The sequence below is a fragment of the Panthera pardus genome, unplaced genomic scaffold (assembly GCF_024362965.1).
Source record: "Panthera pardus isolate Hobbes unplaced genomic scaffold, ASM2436296v1 HiC_scaffold_22, whole genome shotgun sequence".
Lineage (NCBI taxonomy): Eukaryota > Metazoa > Chordata > Mammalia > Carnivora > Felidae > Panthera > Panthera pardus.
Window position 1 is genome coordinate 51,370,885 of NW_026526788.1, and position 20,672 is coordinate 51,391,556.

Here is a 20,672-nt window from a genome sequence, read left to right on the forward strand (position 1 = left end):
ATGGTGCTCAACATCATCAGGGAAATGCAAATCAAAACCACAAGCAGCAGCTCATACCTGCTGGTGAGGATGTGGAGAAAAGAGAACTCTGTGCGTTGTTGGTGGGAATGTGAATTGGTGCAGCCACTATGGAAAACAGTGTGGAAGTTCCTCAAGAAGTTAAAAATAGAACTACCATATAATTTGGCGATCCTACTTCCAAGTATTTATCTGAAGAAAATGAAAAGACTAACTCAAAAAGATATCTGCACCCTCATGTTCATTGCGGCAGTATTCACAATAGCCAAGATAAGGGAACAACCAAAGTGCAGATGAATAAAGATGGATAAATAAATTATTTCACACGCACACACACACACACACAGTGGAATATTATTCAGCCATAAAAAGAATGAAATCCAGTCATTTGTGGCAATGTGGAGGGACCTTGAGGGTGTTATGTTAAGTGAAAAAAGTCCATAAGTCGGACAGAGAAAGACAAATACTGGATGATCTTGCTTTTATGTGGAATCAAAAAAAAAAAAAAAAAAAAAAAGCGGAGCTCATAGATTCAAAGAACAAATTGGTGGTTACCAAAGGTGAGGAGTGGGGGATGGGAGAAATCGATGAAAGGTGTCAAAAGGCACAAGCTTCCAGTTATAGAAATAAGTCACGGAGATGTAATGTACAACATGGTAACTATAGTTAATAATACTACATTGTGTATTTGAAAGTTGCTGAAAGTAAATCTTAAAAGTTCTCGTCAGAAGAAAAAACTTGTAACTATGTGTGGTGATGGATATTAACTAGACTTACTGTGGGCATTTTACAATATATACAAATATCAAATCATTATATTGTACACCTGAAACTAATATAATGTTATATGTCAATTATGCCTCAATTAAAAAATCAAAAGTAAATAATCATTTGGCACATGGCAAAAAAGAATCAGGTCAGTGAGATTAAAGAGTCCATAAATGGACCTAACATATGTTACAGGTGGGCACGTCTAATAAAAGGAGGGGAAGAATTGATTGTTCAATAACTGGGCAGCTAGCTGTCCATTTTGGAGGGGGTGGGAATGGAAGGACGTGTACAAGAAATTGTTTTTAGTTCATGCCCCTGTGGCAGGGGACTTCACAGTAACATGCACAAATAAGGCAGCTCCAAAGGAAATTCTGTAAGGGGACTACCAGCCTGATTCAACTTGCTCTGGGCACTGTCATTTTTGTGACTTGGAGAATTTTCTTTTTAACTCGGGGCTTATAGGAAAACACTGGGGCAAGGACTGAATCTACTCAGTAAGAGAACACTGATAGACTGTATACTCCTAAGTTCTATTCTTCCCTGTATCCACTTCCTCCTTTCTAAAAAGCTAGAGGGGTGCCTGGGTGGCTCATTCGGTTAAGCATCTGACTCTTGATTTCGACTTAAGTCATTATCTCACAGTTCATGAGATTGAGCCCCACATCGAGCTCTGTGCTGACAACTCTGAACTGGCTTGGGACTCTCTCTGTCCCTCTCTTTCTGCCCATCCCCCATGTGCATGAATGCTCTCTCACTCTCTCAAATAAACACTTTTTAAAATTAAAAAAGAAATAAGCTGGATAAATCCCTCTGTGGACATGGCTGACTGGGTTCATCTATGCTGGGTGGGTCTGATGCTCTGTTTTCATTGCTCTGTTTGGGCTGGGGTGTGCAACCTTCCGTTTCGGTCCCATATTTTGCTAAATCTTAGCATTCTGAATCATTGTGACTCTGCATCTTGATTCTTTGCTTGCAAACTCAAAAAGCCCATGGGATGCAGCAGCTCTCTGTCTAACCACAATTTATTCACCAGGCTCATTTTGTCTAGAGACAGATATTTTTCTGCTCTGTCATCTAGTGTCTGGATTCAGCTATGAACTATGGTTATTGGAGTTTTAAAGTACTTTTGGCAGAAGTAATCCAAACTGAAAACAGATCCCTGATTTATAACATACCACAATACTTCCTTTCTTATATGTTAAATTAAACATCTCTTGCCATCTACTCCCCGACATACACACAAACACATCACATCACCCCACCCCCACCCCACTCTGGATATAATTCTTAATGACTACTAGCTCCAAGGGATATTCGAAACTCTATACCCTTTTTAAAAATTGTTAAATGTTTTTATTTACTTGGTGGGGGGGGGGGCAGAGAGAGAGGGAGACACAGAATCCAAAGCAGGCTCCAGGCTCTGAGCTGTCAGCACAGAGCCTAACATGGGGCTCGAACCCAAGAACCATGAGATCATGACCTGAGCTAAAGTTGGACACTTAACCAACTGAGGCTCCCAGGTGCCCCTATTCCTTTTTTTAACTAGAATGCTGTAGCATCTCCCCTACCCATGTATAGTCAAAGCAGATTTGGCCCAAGCTATGGCTTTGCATCTATCAGAGAATTATTTCTGTTTAGCTGCTATATGCCTAGGAAGTGGTGAAAAGTTCCAACTGTGGGGTGGGCGGCAATTGGGAGAGAGTGAACAATTTCCCAGATCCTACTGAGTCAACTGTTCTTACCAGAGCTTTCATAGGTCATCTGAAGTGTAGTAAGTCCTCTAGAATGGCAGCCGCGACCTTGAAAACATGTTTCAAAGCCCACTTCCTCCAAGCCTTAGTTAATCTATTAGTAAGATATTAATTTTTTTTTAATGAACAACTGTTAAACTGTTAAGTCACTTGGTAAAATTAGAAGTTATTTGAGACCACCAAGAGGAAGACAAAATATTCCAAAATTCCTTCATTTTTCCTATCAAAAAACCCTCTCCTGTCGTGGAAAGTGAGAATGTTGAGAAAAAAGCATTAGGTCTTGCTTTCTTGTACACACTGAGCTTTCATTGTTACCGAGTTTTGGAGCTCAATTAGTGATTAAAAGAGGTTTTTTTTTCTTTCTGAAGAAAGGATTGAAGAAATAAAATTAACATTATAAGAACAAATCATGTATCCAGCATTATTAGGTCCTTTTCTATATTTTATGACAATCACTGGCTATAATATTGTTATAGTATAATTCTTCTTTTAAGTCGATTACTATTAGAGCAGAGGCCTACTGCTTAAAACAGGACAGTGACTAAGCATCATTTTCTCTTGTCTTACGTCCATCCTGTCTTACCCTCAAATCCAAAATTTTGATGCTATTTATGGAATTAGTCTTCTCTGTGGCTAATATTGAAAGAGGTTCTTATTTTGCAGACTACAAACAGAAGTGCAAGATTTGATTGCAAAGATTACAATGGCACTTCTTGAGCAAAAACGTTTACATGTGATTAGTCCTTTAACTTTATAAAGGCCTCGTATATTTTATTTCATTTAATTCTCATTAAAACCTTGTGAAGCCACTCTCATTATTCCATCTTAAAGATGGGGAAACTGAGACTCACTAAGGCTGAATGATGATAGCAGGGTTTGAAACTACTAAGTAATGGGATTTAAGCTTCAATGCCAAGACCTAACCTCATGTGCCAACACCTCATCTGAGTAATTAGCTGGTTTGTTCACAGACATTAAACTAGGATCTGAACTTGAGTACTCTGTTGGGACACTTCTGTCTTCCTCACTCCCGTATTGCGTCCCTCACCAAATCCTGCCTGCTTTTGCCTTCTCAGTATGTCTCAAAATCCAAGTCCTCTTCTCCATCCTTTGGCCATTCACCCTCTTTCACTTGGATTGTCATAAGAGCCTTCTGACCTGCCTTTCCCACCCTATACTGTCACTCAGACACATTCTTCTCACCTCCAACAGTGTATCTAAAATGAAGCTTTGATCACAAAATCCTACAATAGCTGCCTATAATCTAAATCTACCAAAATAAACCAACTCCTGATGTTCCCAGACACCATTTGTCATTCCCTAACCGTCTATGTGCTCTTACACTGTCCCTCTGCCTGGGTGCTCCCTGCACTCACCTGTGCTAGACTAATGTCTCTTCCTCTTTTGAGGTTCAGTCAGATGTCATTTCCCAGCAGTACCTCCCAAGCCCTCCTCTCCAGACTGCTTCATGGAACTACTTCTCTGTTTTTTTAAGACCCTGGGATTATCTTCATCATTTCACTTACTATCTTATTTTATAAAAATCTGGCTGGCTGGTTGGTTTTGTTTTTATTCTGCAATATCCTAGGGAAAGAGATCTCTGAATTATCTGCATTATTTTGACGGTGTTTTATTTTTTAAGTAATAATTATTACCCTTAGAATATTAACAGTTCTGTTGTGTAAAAATCAAAAAGAGAAAATAGGTTTCATTCTTTTAAAAAGTATAGTGGAATGATGACATTTTTCAATTTCTGTTTCATTCCTCTAAGATGATAAATGTTGCCTATGACAAATAAGTCTATAGAAGACTGAGGAAGAATTATCTGATGGGAACCCTGGTGGTTATTTTGAGAAGGAAGACAGTTCCAGATCTCAGTTATTTTTTTTTCAAAAGAGGAATATTTGCTTAGGGAAAGAACATCAGGGGAGATTTTAAAAGATAAGAAATGTTGAACACCATAGCAAAATATCTGAAAAAGCTGATAGTTTTTCTTTTATTTTTTCTTTTGTTTGTAATTAATTTTCTTCTTTTTTAATTTATTTATATTGAGATATAATTGACATAAAATGTCAATTGTGTAAGTGTAAGGTACACAGTTCACATATTGCAATATGATTACCAGGTAGCATTAGGTAACACATCCCATCACATCACTTAATTGTCATTTGTTTTTGTGGTGGAAACTATTAAAATCTAGTCTTGGTAACATAAAAATCTGTTTTGCATCTGTCTCCTCTGCTAGATTGTAAGCTCCTGGAGGGCAAGGACAACATCGTATTCATCTGTGTATCTCCAGGACTCGGCACCTAGCACTAACAACACATGCCCATTGGGCAAATTGGATGTGTTAATTAAGAAAAATGGTTGTTGCCTTCAGAATCCTCCACAAAACAGAGAACATAAGAAGATAACGTTGAAATGATGTGAATTTGGCAAATAGGCAGGTGGCAAGAATATGAATTGTCAAAAAAAGAGTCTAGCGAGGAGCACTGACAAAAATACTAAAAGAAGATAGTGTACCATTAAGTTGGCACTCAGAGGGAAAAGGTATTTCAAAAGTACCACAGAGCAGTGCCAACAAAACCACCTAATGTCCCGGTCTTAGGAGCCTCCACAAAAGTACACATTGTCCTGGGACATGGCAGATTTGTTTTCAGATCACAAGTCAGGCATCAGGACCAGGACAGATGTAGACTTGAGTTTTTTAAGGCATTAACTCCTCAGGGATTCTTTTAATACCTGTAAAACCATTTGTCATCCTTTGATTCTCGTGCTACTTCTGGCTGTTGTCCAGCTTGCCCTTTTCTTTGCAGGACTTCAAATGTCTCCTTCCTCCTTTGCCTTCCAGTGTCTCCTGCTTTTGTCCTTCACTGTGTTACTTATATAAAATTACCATTGACTTTAAAACCTCCTGGAAAATTCTGCTGACTATCGGACTCCCCTAATTGTGGAAAGTACGTAGGTCACGCAAGTCTCTGCCGTCATGTGCCACATTCTCTGTTTTTGCCATTTCCCCTGCCCAGAAGCCCTTCACCTGATCAAACCTTATCCATCCTTCAAGGTCCAGCTCAGATGTCCAGTGTTAAACCTCTCCCAGCCCTAGAGACAGAACAGAATTCCTTATTCTCTTCTCTGTGTTCCAGAGACAAATTGTTTAGACAGCTAGAATAGCTTTTGTAACACTGTTATTTATTTGTTTACATTACTTTTTTCCCTAATAGACTATGAACTGCTGAGGGCAGGTACCAAATGTTACCCATCTTTGTATCCCTTGCACTTACCAATGCCTAGAACATTGTAGACACTCCAAAGATATTTGTTGAAATATCCTGTAGTCTTATGGGCCCATTAAGGTGTCAGGTTCACACCTAAAATCAGCAAGACCTGTTCTGATCGAAGTTGGGTGACATGCAAAGAGAAATTTGAAGACAGAACAATGTTGGTATTTACTATTCAGTTATTCAACAAGTATTTACTGGGCTTCTATGGAGTTCACTGTACTCAGGACTGAAGATACTATAATAAAAAATAAAAAAAAAAAGACCAACTGGGTCCTATGTTCTCAGTCTAACAGAACAACTATTACTAAGCAAATAATTGTATAATTAATCATTATGCAATTTTAATATGCATATCAAAAGATAACTAGAGGGTGCTATGAGAGCATGTGACAGAGGGTGATGACCTAACCTGGGGTAAGTCAAGGGAAGATTCTTCTGTGGGTAGCTGATGCTCAGGCTGAGAGCAGAGGGAAGAGCAGGCATTGGCTAGGTGAAGGGGCGGGCCTGAAGAGACAGAAGGAAACAGCATATAAGGTACAAGGTACCTTAGAAAAAATATAAGAGCCCTCCAGATGCACTTGCCACACTCTTGTAACCAACTTTTTGCCTGGGAAAGCTCACCTGTATGGACTGCACCAGTGGGCTTCCATGCCCTCTGACTTTTGGTTGGGTTTGGTCAACAAGAGGCACTAAAAGGAAAGCAGAGGGTTTGAGGAGAATGAACCAAAGTATTTATTCCCCAGCTTCCACCCTGGCAGGTGGCTGTGGTTGGTTGGCTTCGATCCTCTGCCAACAGCCATGATTTCTGTCAGGCAGTGAACCCCATGGATCTATTCCGTTGGCTCTGCAGTGGCTCTATCTGCTTGTCCTTTCAACCTAGAGGTGGGGAACAATTCCTGGAGTTATTGCTCCCCCCCAAGACTTCACTATTCCTTATTAGTTTCTTCAAATCCTCCCGCACCCATGTAAATAGCAGCTTTATTAGACACTCGTCAAATTACCCATTTTGATTTATGCTACTTTCCTGCCAGAATGCTGACTGATAGAGAGGGCAAATAAGAGGCTAGATCACACAGAAGGTTTTTAATTATGATAAGGGGTTTAGATTTTACCCTAAGTACCTGGGAAGTCATTGAGAGGTTTTAAGCAGGTAGACGACCAGGTTTGCATTGAAAAAAAATCACTCGAACAACTGCTGCATAGAGAGCGGATGGGAAGAGGCGCAAGAGTAGAAGCAAGGAGGCTAGTCAGGAGGCAGTTGCAGTCATGAAGATGGAAATGATGGGCCATGATGGAATAAGTTGAGAGTGACCACAGAGATCAGGACACAGAAATAGGAGGAACTAAGGGACAACAAAAATCCAGCAAGATTTTTAACATAGTGTATGTGACTGCATGGCCTCATTGACTACAGAGTAAACCCCAGACTCCTCATTCTGGCCTCCAAGACCGGCCACCTCTGGTCCCTGAACCCCCTTCTTCCCTTCATACACATTCTATGGCCCAGATGAAGTCACCTCCCAACCAGTCACAATGTACCTTGCACCTGGTGTACTCTTTCTGTCATGTTCTTGCTCTCACCCAAATCCTACCCATCCTCCAAGGCCCAGCTCAAAAGGTATTAATTAATTACAGGTAACAGTCTCTGAGAGCTTACTCCTTTTTGGTCACTGTGTTAAAAGCATTAGTTCACGTAATCCACCTATCTATGAAGCAGGGCTTTCATTCACCCCTTTTACAGATGAGGAGTCTGAGGCTCAGAGAAATTAAGTGCGCACAGTCATACCATGTTGGACTTGAACCCAGGCCTGGATGATTTCAAAATCCTGTGTTTGATTCCAATCTAAAAATGTTTCTCAAATTAAAATAATTAACTTTATTTATGACTCACTAAATGACAGGCAGTGTGCCGTGCACTCCCTTGAATTGTTTTACTTGATGCTTATAACAACCCTACCAGTTAAGAACCAGTTTTAACGTCATCTTTAGAGTATGAAACTAAAGCAGAGAAAGTAAGAAACTTGCTTAAATGCAACCTTCTCCACAAAAACTTGCCAGATACCCCCCCCACCACTCTTGAAAATCATTCCTCCCTCCTCTGAAATTTGAGGCACCACAATAACATCACCCCTCCACTCCATTTACTGCTGTTTAGCATGTGTCATCTTTTTTTTATAATAAACTACTAGGGCAACCCGGGTCTGATTCACTGTCAATTCCCCCAAAGCACCTGCCCATAGTTACCCCATTTCCTAACAGCTCCTTGCTCCAAGGAAGCACTTGTAAAAATATTTAACAAATGAACACTGGGATGCCTACAGCATACCAACAGGGAACTCAGGCAGTGCTGGGGGATGACAGTCTTCACGGGCATTTGTTTAGGCCACACTGCCAGACCCTCTGGCCAGGGTACTGCCAGTTATCTACCAGCCACCAGACTTTCTGAATCACATTTGCCTTAAAAACAGGGACTATGTAGATTGCAGAACAGCGCAAAAGAAATTAGATTTTTGTTTATTGTAAGTAGCTTGTTGGGTAGTAAAACTAATCATACTGGTGGAGGACTATGAGTTTTGAAAGCCATCACATTCAGTTCTGCTTTCTACTGCTCCTAACCCTAAGTCCAGTAATGACTTAACTTATCTGAGCTACAGACCCCTTATCTATAAAATAACAGTTGTAAGAACTGTCTGCATGGGACCGTTGTGAGGAAAGTTAAATGAGATGAAATACATAAGCAAAGCCACTCTAGTAAGGTGACTGAGTGGTAAATGGTAGTTATAATCAAGTGTGAGAGTAGCATGTTCCACTCACTACATTTTAGGAGGGTCATTGCCAAACAGGAAATTTAAGAGAGGACAAGAAATGTGTCCCCCATGCTGCCTAAGGGGCTAAAGGAGTTTGGCCTGTGAAGACTTAGAGAATGCACAAGATACATTTTTGAAAATCTGAAGTTTACGTATGGGAGAGAGAACAGGCTTTTCTGTTGCTCCAAAGCTGAAATAGGACCAACATGATAAAGTCTCACCATTATGATAAAGTGACAAATACTGACTTAATATAAGAGAAACCTTTCTAACAACTGGGTTATCCAACAATGGACTGGAAAACTAGTGGGAGTTTGCTCATTGGACGTGCTCAGGCAAAGCCTGGAAGGTATGTCAGAGATGCTAAAGGCAGCATGCTTCTACCTGGGAAGATGGCCTCAGCGGCAAGGGAGTTTCATTCCAATGCAAAAATTCTGTTATTCTATTATGCAGAAACTCAAATATGCATTGGAAATTTGGGTAAGGAACGATTTAAGGATTCTGTCCACTAGATTGTTAATTCTGGAGTGACACAAATTAATCTATTAGCTGCAATGATTTAGTTCTACCCACAGCCTTGTGGGCTCCTATCCCTGAATACCTACAAAGATGAGTCAGGGCTGTCATCTTGGCATCTCTCCAGACAATAGACTCATAGTTTCCTAAAGTTAGATGGGACCTGTGAGGTATTCTGATCCAGTTTCAGATCAGATACCTTTGATCAAGAGAATAATCTCCCATTCCTTAATCAATTTTCAGTGCACAAAGAAAAACAATCCTAAACTTTGGAAATAAACACATAAGCTGATTCCCATGAAAACTCAAACTTCAGGCACCACCACACCAAGTATAAACTCTCTTTAACCCATTCATTCATAAAACATTTATTTAATCCCTGTTCCGGGCAGGACCAAGGCCAAGTATGACTGGATATTCAAAATGAAATATTTTCAGATCCTGCCCTTTAGAATTTCATGGAGATGAGATATGTACATAAATTAGTACATTAAAAAGTGGGAAGTAAGGGTTGCGGTAAGAGTGATCCAAATAGAATGATCTGGAGTGTATGGAGGGAAAATGGCTCCCTTCAGCTTAGGTGATAGGAAGAACCTTTCCTGAAGTGTGTGGATCAGGTCATGAAGGAAGCGCAGGAGTTGGCAAAGATGGGAAGGATATTTCGACAGAGGAACCAAAGGGAATAAAGCATGGAGGTGGAGAAATGTATGTGTTTGTATTAAGTAGTTCAGTTAAGATAGGAGAGGAAAATGGGAATGAAATCAAATCACCAAGGATCTGGATTCTATTGTGGACAATAGCATGCCTTTGAACACCTTGAGCAGGGAGCACATATACATTTGCTACTGTCTATATTACTCATTTGATCCTTATAGCAACCCTATGAGCAGGAATTACCATAACCCCATTTTACAGATAAAGCTCACACTCATCCTCATGCCAAGGATTTATCATAATGACTTGAAAACATAACAAATCCATTAAGCCAAATCCCAAATTAAAGAGCGGAATTATTTTATAGAGAACAATGTCTCGGCCATATGTTTGAAATCTAGATTAGGTAAAGGATCATGGTGCACACATTTCAACTAACAATGGGGTTGGTGTATGTGAAAAGGAGACCATAGTCCTTGAGTAGGTCTCCTTAGGACAGACATCTTACTTCAACACCAACTAGTGCCCCATGTCTCTGTTCTAAGGTGGTCCAGATCAAATGATCAAAGGTCTCTTCCTCTTTTCCGAAAAGATCAGGTGAACAGACCAGCCAAAGTCTTGTTAGGTATCAGTTCCAAGAATAAAATTGGTCATTAATGGTTTTCACAACCATATTTTGTAAGAGATTCAAGCTAATTTTACCTTCAGACCATCTATGTTAGGCATATAATCAATAAGAAGCAAGTTAACCAAAATGTTTACATTTAACATTTTGTGAGTTACTTCAGGGAACTTTTTTTTTAATGTTTATTTATTTGTTAGAGAGAGAGAGAGCAAGTGGAGAAGGGGCAGAGGTTCTGAGGTAGGCTCTGCGCTGATAGCAGCAAGCCTGATGCAGGGCTCAGACTCAAACCGTGAGATAATGACCTGAGCCAAAGTTGGATGCTCAACTAACTGAGCCACCCAGGTGCCCCTACCTCAGGGAACTTCAAATATAAAGACCAATCTCCTGGGCCATTCAGAATTCACGTCTAGATAGTCTCACGCCACAACCCATGGGAATGTGCTCAGTTAATTCACATTTCTATCACCCAAGATTCTGGTGGAACCTAAATGAAAATTGAGTGTGTGAGTGGCTTGCATCAGTTGAATTAAATGGGGCTCCCAGGAAATGAAGTCCATCGGTGTCAATGAATAGAACTTAGGCACATGCAGGCATGGATAGTGGGCATCGTGGTAAGTGGGATGATGAGTGTGAGGACCCACAAGGCCAAATCACAATAGGGAAGGGAATTGTGGGGCCCCCAGGAGAAAATCCACTATAAGAAAAAAGACTGGCTTGGTATGTTGAACTTGGCAACAGAACTTGAGCTGAGAAAGAAAAAAGGGTTTTCAGGTACAGCAGGGAAGCTGTTACTTGAACCTACCTCTACTCAGTATCCTACCCTGGAGGAAATACATAGCAATCAAAGAGCCGTGGCACCAACCTACCTTGCTATGAGACCCCTGTAATAGAACCTAACTCCAAGGAGAAGTCATTTCCCATCCATCCATCTTTTTTTTTATTTTTATTTATTTATTTGGGGGGGGGGTGCAGAGAGAGAGGGAGAGAGAATCCCAAGCAGGTTCCGCCCCACCAGCACAGAGCCTGACGCCAGGTTCAGTCGCACCAACAGTGAGATCATGACCATAGCCAAAATCAAGAGTCAGGTGCTTAACAGACTGAGCCACCCAGGCACCCCCCCCCCCAACTCCATCCCTCTTTGAGTGAAATGGTGAGTGCATGCCCTGAGCTAGAGAGCAATGGTGGCAAGGTTCTGTTGTGACCAGCTGGGATAGCTGGCAGAGTACCCAGAGCAAGCAGTAGAGGCAACAACCCTAGGAAGTCATGGAGCCGGCCTGGGAAGGTAAAATCTTATGGCAAACCATAAGAGACTCTTAAATACAGAGAACAAACTGAGGGTTGATGGAGGGGAGGGTTGGGGGGGGGGTGTTAAGTGGGTAATGGGCATTAAGGAGGGCACTTTTTGGGATGAGCACTGGATGTCATATGTAAGCAATGGATCACTGGGTTCTATGTTAACTAACTTGAGAATAAATAAATAAGTACATAAATAAATAAATAGAGTCAGACACTTAACTGACTGAGCCACCCAGGCACCCCAAGTCTTATTTCTTTTTATTTTGGTGTAGTCCCAATAATTTGTTTTTACTTTTGTTTCCCTTGCCTCAGGAAACATATCTAGTAAGAAGTTGCTATGGCTGATGTCAAAAAGGTTACTTCCTGTGTTTTCTTCTTCGATTTTAATGTTTTCCTGTCTCACATTTAGATCTTTCATCCATTTTGAATTTATTTTTGTGTATAAGAAAGTGGTCCAGTTTCATTCTTTTGCATGTTTCTGTCCAATTTTCCCAACATCATTGTTGAAGAGACTGTCTTTTTTCCACTGGATATTCTTTCCTGCTTTGTCGAAGATTAATTGACCATATAGTTGTGGGTTCATTTCTGGGTTTTCTGTACTGTTCCATTGATCTATGTGTCTGTTTTTGTGCCAGTACCATAGTGTCTTGATCACTACAGCTTTGTAATATAACTTGAAGTCCAGAATTGTGATGCCTCCAGACCTGCTTTTCTTTCTCAAGATTGGTTTGGCTATTTGTGTCTTTTGTGATTCCATACAAATTTTAGGATTGTTTATTCTAGCTCTGTGGGAAAATATTGTTGATATTTTAATAGGGATTGCATTAAATGTGTAGATTGCTTTAGGTAGTGTAGATGTTGTAACAATATTTGTTCTTCCAGTCCATGAGCGTGGAATGTCTTTCCATTTCTTTGTGTCATTTTCAATCTCTTTCATCAGTGCTTTATAGTTTTCAGAGTATAGATCTTTTACCTCTTTGGTTAGGTTTATTCCTTGGTATCTTATGGTTTTGGTGCAATTGTAAATGGGATTGATTCTTTCATTTCTCTTCCTGCTGCTTCATCATTGATGCATAGAAATGCAACTGATTTCTGTATGTTGATTTTGTATCCTGCAACTTTGCTGAATTCTTAGCAATTTTTTGGTGGAGTCTTTTGGGTTTTGGGTGGAATCCAATTTTTTGGGTGGAGTGTTGAGCAACTTTGCTGAAAATCTTAGCAATTTTTTGGTGGAGTCTTTTGGGTTTTCTATTTAGAGTATCATGCCATCTGCAAATAATGAAAGTTTGACTTCTTCCTTGCTGATTTGGATGCCTTTTATTTCTTTGTGTTGTCTGATTGCTGAGGCTAAGAGTTCCAGTACTATGTTAAATAACAGTGGTGAGAGTGGGCATCCCTATCTAGTTCCTGACCATAGAGGAAAAGCTCTCAGTTTTTCCCCATCGAGGATGATATTAGCTGTGGGTTGTTCATATACAGCCTTTTTTATATTGAGATGTGTTCCCTCTAACCCTACTTTGTTGAGGGTTTTTATCATGAATGGATGTTGTACTTTGTCAAATGCTTCTTCTGCATCTATTGAAAGGATCATAGGGTTCTTATCCTTTCTTTTGTTAATGTGGTATATCACATTGATTGATTTGTGAATATTGAACCACCCTTGCAGCCCAGGAATAAATTCCACTTAATCATGGTGAATGCTTCTTTTAATGTACTTTTGGATTCAATTTGTTAGTATTTTATTGAGAATTTTTGTATCCATGTTTCTCAGGGACATTAGCCTATAGTTCTCTTTTTTAGTGGAGTCTTTGGTTTTGCCATCAAGGTAATACTGGCCTCATAGAATGAATTTGGAAGTTTTCCTTCCTTTTCTGTATTTTGTAATAGTTTGAGAAGAATAGGTATTAAATCTTTAAATATTTGGTAGAGTTTGCCTATGAAGCCATCTGAGTTTCTTTATGTTTATTATTAATTGATTTATATATTTGGGTGCTTTCAAGCTGGGGGCATATTTACGATTGTCAGATCTTCTTGATGGCTAGACCCCTTAATTATGATAGAATGTCCTACTTCATCTCTTAATACAGTCTTTATTTTAAAATCTAGTTTATCTGCTATAAGGATTGCTACTCCAGCTTTCTTTTGATGTCCATTTGCATATAAATGTTTCTGCATCCCTTCACTCTCAATCTGCAGGTGTCTTTAGGTCTAAAATGAGTCTCTTGTAGCTAGCATATAGATGGGACTTGTTGGGTTTTTTTGTTTTTTGTTTTTTGTTTTTTTATTCATTCTGACACCTTATGTCTTGATTGGAGTGTTTAGTCCATTTACAGTGAGAATGATTATTGATAGATATGTATTTATTGCCATTTTATTACTTGTTTTATGGTTGTTTCTGGAGATTTTTTCTGTTCATTTCTTGTCTTTTGTCATTTTTGGTCTTTCCTTTCCACTCAGAGTCCCCTTTAATATTTCTTGCAGGGCTGGTTTAGTAGTCACAAACTCCTTTAGTTTTTGTTTGTCTGGAAAACTCTTTATCTCTCCTCCTATCCTGCCGGAGTCCAGCTCCAGCAGATCTAGGGGTTCCCAAAGGATGAACGACGTCGGTGAAAAAGTGAAAAAAATAAATAAATAAAATAAAAATTAAAATGGACACAGACAACAGCAGTGTGTTGAACTGGCCACTTTATTGTGGCAAACGTGGCATTATATTTGTTAGCAATTTCCTTGTAGCGTACATCATCTATGTTTTCTAGCATTACCTAATTCTAAAAATGTTCCTATGTATAATCACCCTTTAAGGAATAACATGGTTATTTTCTCATAACGTTTCCTCCTGCCCTTTGCTTATTGATTAATTTCTTACATTATTTTCATTATGTATCTACGTTTATCTATAATCTATAAAACATTTGCTTTGCTGTTTTCATGAAAGGTCATCTATCTCTCAACACCTCAAGTGGAACAGTTACAGGGACATGACCTCTTAGTTGTTTCTCTGAACCATTTGTGGCCTGAGGAACAAAAGTGTTCGCCTCGGTCCAAGGAGCCAGGAGGGGGCCAAGAGGGCCTTAGAAACCCACGCCTTATACATTCTCAGAGAGGCAATGCACCTAGGAACTAATGAACCATTCTGTACCTTAACCGACTAGGTTCAGTCATCATCTGGAATGCCTCCTGGGGGCCAATTGGGCCTAGGGGTTGGAGTAACTTGTGCCCATAGATACACTCCTTTGTTGCCAGAGTGGGCTTTCAAATCTATTTGTTCCTTCCTTGGCTGAGAAATATATGAGGCTATCCTTCCTTTAGGTAGAGGAGTCTTTATAGGGGGTGGCAAAGGCTAAATGTAGGGCTGCACAATTTCCTTGTGGAACCTTATTTCTTTCCCCAATAGTTCTTTTCCCAGGGGGCTGTCCAGGGCAATTCCCCAACAGACAATTCCCCAGGTACTTTTATTAAGGCCAAATTACATAAAAGCAGGAGTACAAGAAGCTTCACTGTCGGTGGGCTGCCCTGCAGTCCCGATCCATCCACCGCCCGGGCCCTGCCATCAAGCTGGTTGGATAGCTCGCCTTCCAGCACTATCCTGAATGACAGTCTTGCTGGATAGAGAATTCTTGGCTGTAGATTATTCCCATTCAGCATGTTGAATAAACTCTGGCTTGACAAGTTTCTGTTGAGAGATCTGCAGTTAGCCTCATGGGTCTTCCCGTGTAAGTTATGGAACTCTTTTGTCTTGCTGCTTTTAGGATTTTTTTCTTTACTGCTGTATTTTGCAAATTTAATTACAGTATGTCTGGGTATTGGCCTGCTTTTGTTGATTTTGATGGGAGTTCTCTGTGCCTCATGGAGCTGGATGTCTGTTTTCTTCCCCAGATCAGGGAAGTTTTCAGCTATTATTTCCTCAAATTTTCTGTTTCTTTTTCTCTCTCTTCTTCTGGGACTCCTATGATATAAACATTACTACATTTGATGGAGTCATTGAGTTCCCTAAGTCTATTCTCATGTTCTATCATTCTTCTTTTTCTCTTTTGTTCAGCTTCCTTATTTTCCATTATTTTGTCTTCTATATCACTTATTCATTCCTCTACTTCTTCCAGTCTGCTGTTCATTACATCCAGTCTGTTTCATAATCAGTTATTATATTTTTCATTTTTGACTGCTTATTTTTTAACTCATTCACTTTTGTGGTAAGGGTGTCCCTGAAGTCTTCCATGCTTTCTTCAAGCCCAGCAAGCATCTTTATGGTTGTTGCCTTAAATTCTCCATCAGGCATATTACTTATATCTGTTTCTATTACATCTCTGGCCATGCCCTTTTCTTAATTGTTTCATTTGGGATAAATTCCTCCATCTTGTCATTTTGTCTACATCCCTGTCTTCTTCTGTGTATTAGAAAAGCTTGTTCTATTTCCTTCTCCTGAGAGTAATGGCTTTATGAAGAAGATGCCATATAACAGTCAGGGCCTGGAGCTTCAGAGAGTGTCTCTGGTGTGTGCTGCATATACTCTGCTGCTATGTTTTAGCTGCTCTATCCTTTAAGCCAATCATCTCCAGAGACTCTCCTTGCTTACAGTGGGCACTGTTTGGACCTTGGCCCAAGGGTGGCAAGTTTTAACTGGATGGGCTCTGGTTTGCTTGTTAAATGAGACCTGATGCTACTTCAACTAGAACTGAAGGCTTGCAGAACTCTCTGGTTGGAAGACATGGTTCATGCAGGGGTTTCTGCTGGGTTTCTAGAGAAGGGTCCCCCTGCGCTGGGATTGAGGCAAGTTTGGCCAAGAAGGGCAGTCACACCAGAGCGCAAGAGCATGGGAGTTGCATCAAGCAGCTTAGGCAGCCAGCGTCCAGGCAAGCCACTCTCAGCAGGTGGTTCTGCATCTATGCCAAGGGACAGGAGGAGGGCAATGGTGCCCACAGGCTCTTTTGTCCCCAGAGAGGTGTCTCTGTGAATACCACCTTTCATAGATGCACTCCAAGAAGAATGAACAGTCTTCCCACTGTGTGCCCTAGGCGATGCTCAGATTTCTGCCTCCATGCCACCTGCCCCAGTTGCTTGCCTACTTTCTCTCCGGAAATAGGGCAGCACCCTGGCTCTATCCCAGCCAAGCTCACCAACCTTTAAAATTCCAGTCTTGGGATGTCTGGGTGGCTCAGTCAATTAAGCATCCAACTCTTGATTTCAGTTCAGGTCATGATCTCACAGTCGCAAGATCGAGCCCCATGTGGAGCCCCGTGCTGAGCAAGGAGCTGGCTTGGGGTTTTCACTCTCTGTCTCTGCCTGTCACCTGTTCCTGTGAACTTTCTCCCACTTCCCCCCCCCCCAAAATAATTAAATAAATAAAACATTCTTTAAAAACCTCCAGTCTTTAAGTCCCACTGGTTGCAAAACCCACGCAAATCAACCTCTCTTGTTTTCCCAGCCAGTGGCTTCAGGGAAGTGTTTTCCTTATGGATTCCCCTGTGCATTCCTCTCTTTCTTTCTGCTTTTCTCCACCACCAAGGCTCCCTCCCCACTGCAGGACCTGTGATTTATTTCTCCCCTAAACTAAGTCTCCACACTTCCTACCTTCCTCAGTGTGACCTCTTTTCTCCCTCTAGTTGTGCAGTTTGTTCTGCCAGTCCTCAGGTCGATTTCTTGGGTATTCAGAATGATTTTATAGTTATCTAGTTGTGTTCAAGGGACTAAACAAGCCTAGGGTCTTCCTACTACACTGCCACCTTACCTCCCTTCCTATCATGTTACTCTTTGGTAACCTTTGGGGACCTACATTTTTCACTCCATATATTATTGCTAAGATTCATCCATATTCTTATGTGTAACGGTGAGTCATTTTGAATGCCATATAATAGTACATTATGTGAATAAACCATAAACTATGTATTCATTCTCAAGTTAATGGTCATTTGGGTTTTTTCCAGCTTTCTGTTATGAATATTCTTATACATGTTTCCTGATATATCTTTGAAAGAGTTTCTTTTGTACATTCAATATTTTAATTAAAGTTTTAATTAGAAATAGCTACTGATTGTATCAAAACCTTTTCTTGGCATTTACTGATGACTTCATAGTTTTTCCTTAATTTGTTGCTGTAGGGAATTATATCGTTGGATTTCCTAATGGCAAAACTTTCTGGGATTCCTAAAACATAACTTAGTGTCTATTATTCTTTCAACACCATTACTAGATTTATTACGTTCTGTGAGTCCAGTTTATTGAGGTATAATTTGGATATAGTAAAATTCATCCTGCCGAAGTACACAATTTGATGAGTTTTGACAAATATCTTCAGTCACGTAACCACCACCACAATCAACATAGAAACATTTCCATCACACCAAAGTATTTCCTTATGCCCTTTTGCAGTCAGTCTTCTGTCCCACCCAAATCCCTGGCAACCACTGGTCTGATTTCCATCCTTCTAGTTTCACCTTTTCCAGAATGTCGTGTTATAAATAAAGTTCATACAGCATGTAGGCTTTTGTGAATGGTTTTATCACTTGACATAATGTTTTTGAAATTCATCCATGATGCTGCATGTATCAGTAGTTTGTTTCTTTGCTACTATTCATCTCTAGGTGTACCACAATTTGTTTATCCACTCACTAGTGGATGGACTTTCAGGTTTTTGTTTTCAGTTTTTGACTACTAGGAATATATCTGCTATAAAAATTTGCGTATGCCTTTGTGTGAACAAATGCTTTCATTCCTTGAGTAAATACGTAAGTGTGAGTTTTCTGGGTCATATGACAAGTGTATTTTAACAATCTAAAACTGCCAAACCCTTTCCCAAAATCCCTGCACTATTTTGCATTCCCAGCAGAAAGGTATGAGAGTTCCAGTGGCTCTACATCTTTGGCAGCATTTGGTACTGTCAGTGGTCTGTTTGACTTTTTGTTATTGAGCTATAAGAGTTATTCATATATTCTGAATACAGGTCCATTATTAGGTATATATGTTGCAAATATTTTTTCTCCCTGCACGTGCCTCGCTTTTCATTGATTTAATGTTGTCTCTCAGAGGGCAGAAGTTTTCTATGTTGACAAAACACATTTTAATTTTTCAGTTCATTTCAATTTTTTCTTTTATGGTTCATGTTTTTTAAATGTCCTGTTTATGCAATCTTTGCTTAACCCACCATTACAAAGATTTTTCTCTGTATATCTATGCTTTTTTCTAGAGGTTTTTATAGCTTTAGCTCTTATATTTATGTCGATAATGTGTTTCAATTTAGTATGTTTATAGATGTAGGTAAGGGCCAAGGTTTTATTGTTGTTGTTACTGTTGTTAGTCTTTTGTTTCTGCTTTCACATAGACTTCCAACTGCTTCAGCCCCATTTATTTAAAAGTCTCTCCTTTCTCCATTGAATTTCCTTTGCACCTGTGTCAAAATTCAATTGATCATAAATATGTTTGGGTCTATTTCTGGAGTCTCTATTCTATTCCATTGTTCTGTAAGACTATTCTTTTGCCATTATCACACTTTCTTGATAAGTGGTAAATCTAAAATTAGGTACTGTGAGTCCTCAACTTTGTTCTTACTTTTCAGGTGGGCTTGCTAAATTTTTATTTAGAAACTTTTCATGTATATGCATAAGTTGAACTACAGAAATATTTTGTGCTATATTTATCAGATTTTAGTATTAAAGTTATGCTTGTTTCATAATATTATTGAGGAACTTTCCATACCTTTCTAGAGAATGAAATAATTTGGTTAACCTATTAAAGAGATTAAATTAACTCTTGCTTGAAAGTTAGATGGAATTCAGTTGCAAAACTAAACTATTTCAATAAGTATTTTTCCTTAAAGGAAGAATTTAATAATTTTTTTCATTTCTTCTATAGTTTTTGGCTTTCTGTCTTTTCTTGTACCAATTTTGCTCACTTATATTTTGCCAGAAAATCATTCATATTGTTTAGACTTTCAGATTTACTGAAATTTATCAATTTATAATTTATTAACACAATTTGAATTTATGAATGTTCTTATAAACATAGGAAACTGAGGTACAGAGAGATCAAGTAACATGCCCAAGGTCACACAGCTAATAAGCAGTAGAGGCAGGATTTGAACCCAAGGCATCCAAGCACCTGCACTTAACCACTGGAAACCCAGGGAATACTGATACAGAGTGACCTTTAAATTCTGCGAATCATCTGATAAAGTCTTTCATGATACCCTTAGGGGCAAGATGAAGAAATGTTAGCTACAAATTTTTGCCAAACAGCCTTACTCGAAGAGAATGCTCCATCTTTACCTCTCCTTTACAAATCCAGCAAGAGAGAAAATAAATGGCTTGACGTAGAGATCCAGAGACGTGGAGGAGAACATAAAATATGGTTCCTAAATTTGCAAATGATGCGAAAGTGCATCTGCTAGCTTAATGGCAAAACGGAATTAAAGAAATCTTCTCCGCTGCATTCGAATTGATCACACAGGTGTAAACTGAACAGATTTTAGGCCCCACAAGAACAAAGACCAAATATATTTTTATTCATCCATGTACACAAAGCTCCCAGCAGAACTGTAACTGCTTAGTACATATTTTTTTAATATCTATTGAAAGAAAAATATATGACTGCACTGCAACAAGTGCACAAGTTTAGAATGAAGGCGACAATGGTTAAACGTTGAGACAAGTAGGGGAAAAGTTCCTGTTTGCCACAAGCTCCCTGTGAATCGACGATGCAATGGGCAGGATGTGGCCTGAGAAAACTTAAAACTAGATGTGGTTCTAAGGCAAGTCACTGAAACTCACAGCAAAACAAAGTTAATAATAATTCAAAAGATTATTTGAAGGGTAAGATCATTCGTATGAGAAAGAAAAATTGTTGCAAACAATAAATATCCATTATCAAATATTATTGTAATTAAATTATAAATCCCTACAGCAAATTAAGAATCACCTTGAGCTTTTCTACAATTTATCAATTTTTTGAGATGAAGATT

At 39.4% G+C, this 20,672-nt stretch overlaps 1 pseudogene; it reads left to right on the top strand.

Moving 5' to 3' along the window:
- The window catches only part of LOC128779059 (developmental pluripotency-associated protein 4-like), a 37,607-nt pseudogene continuing 16,935 nt past the window's right edge, over positions 1 to 20,672 (top strand).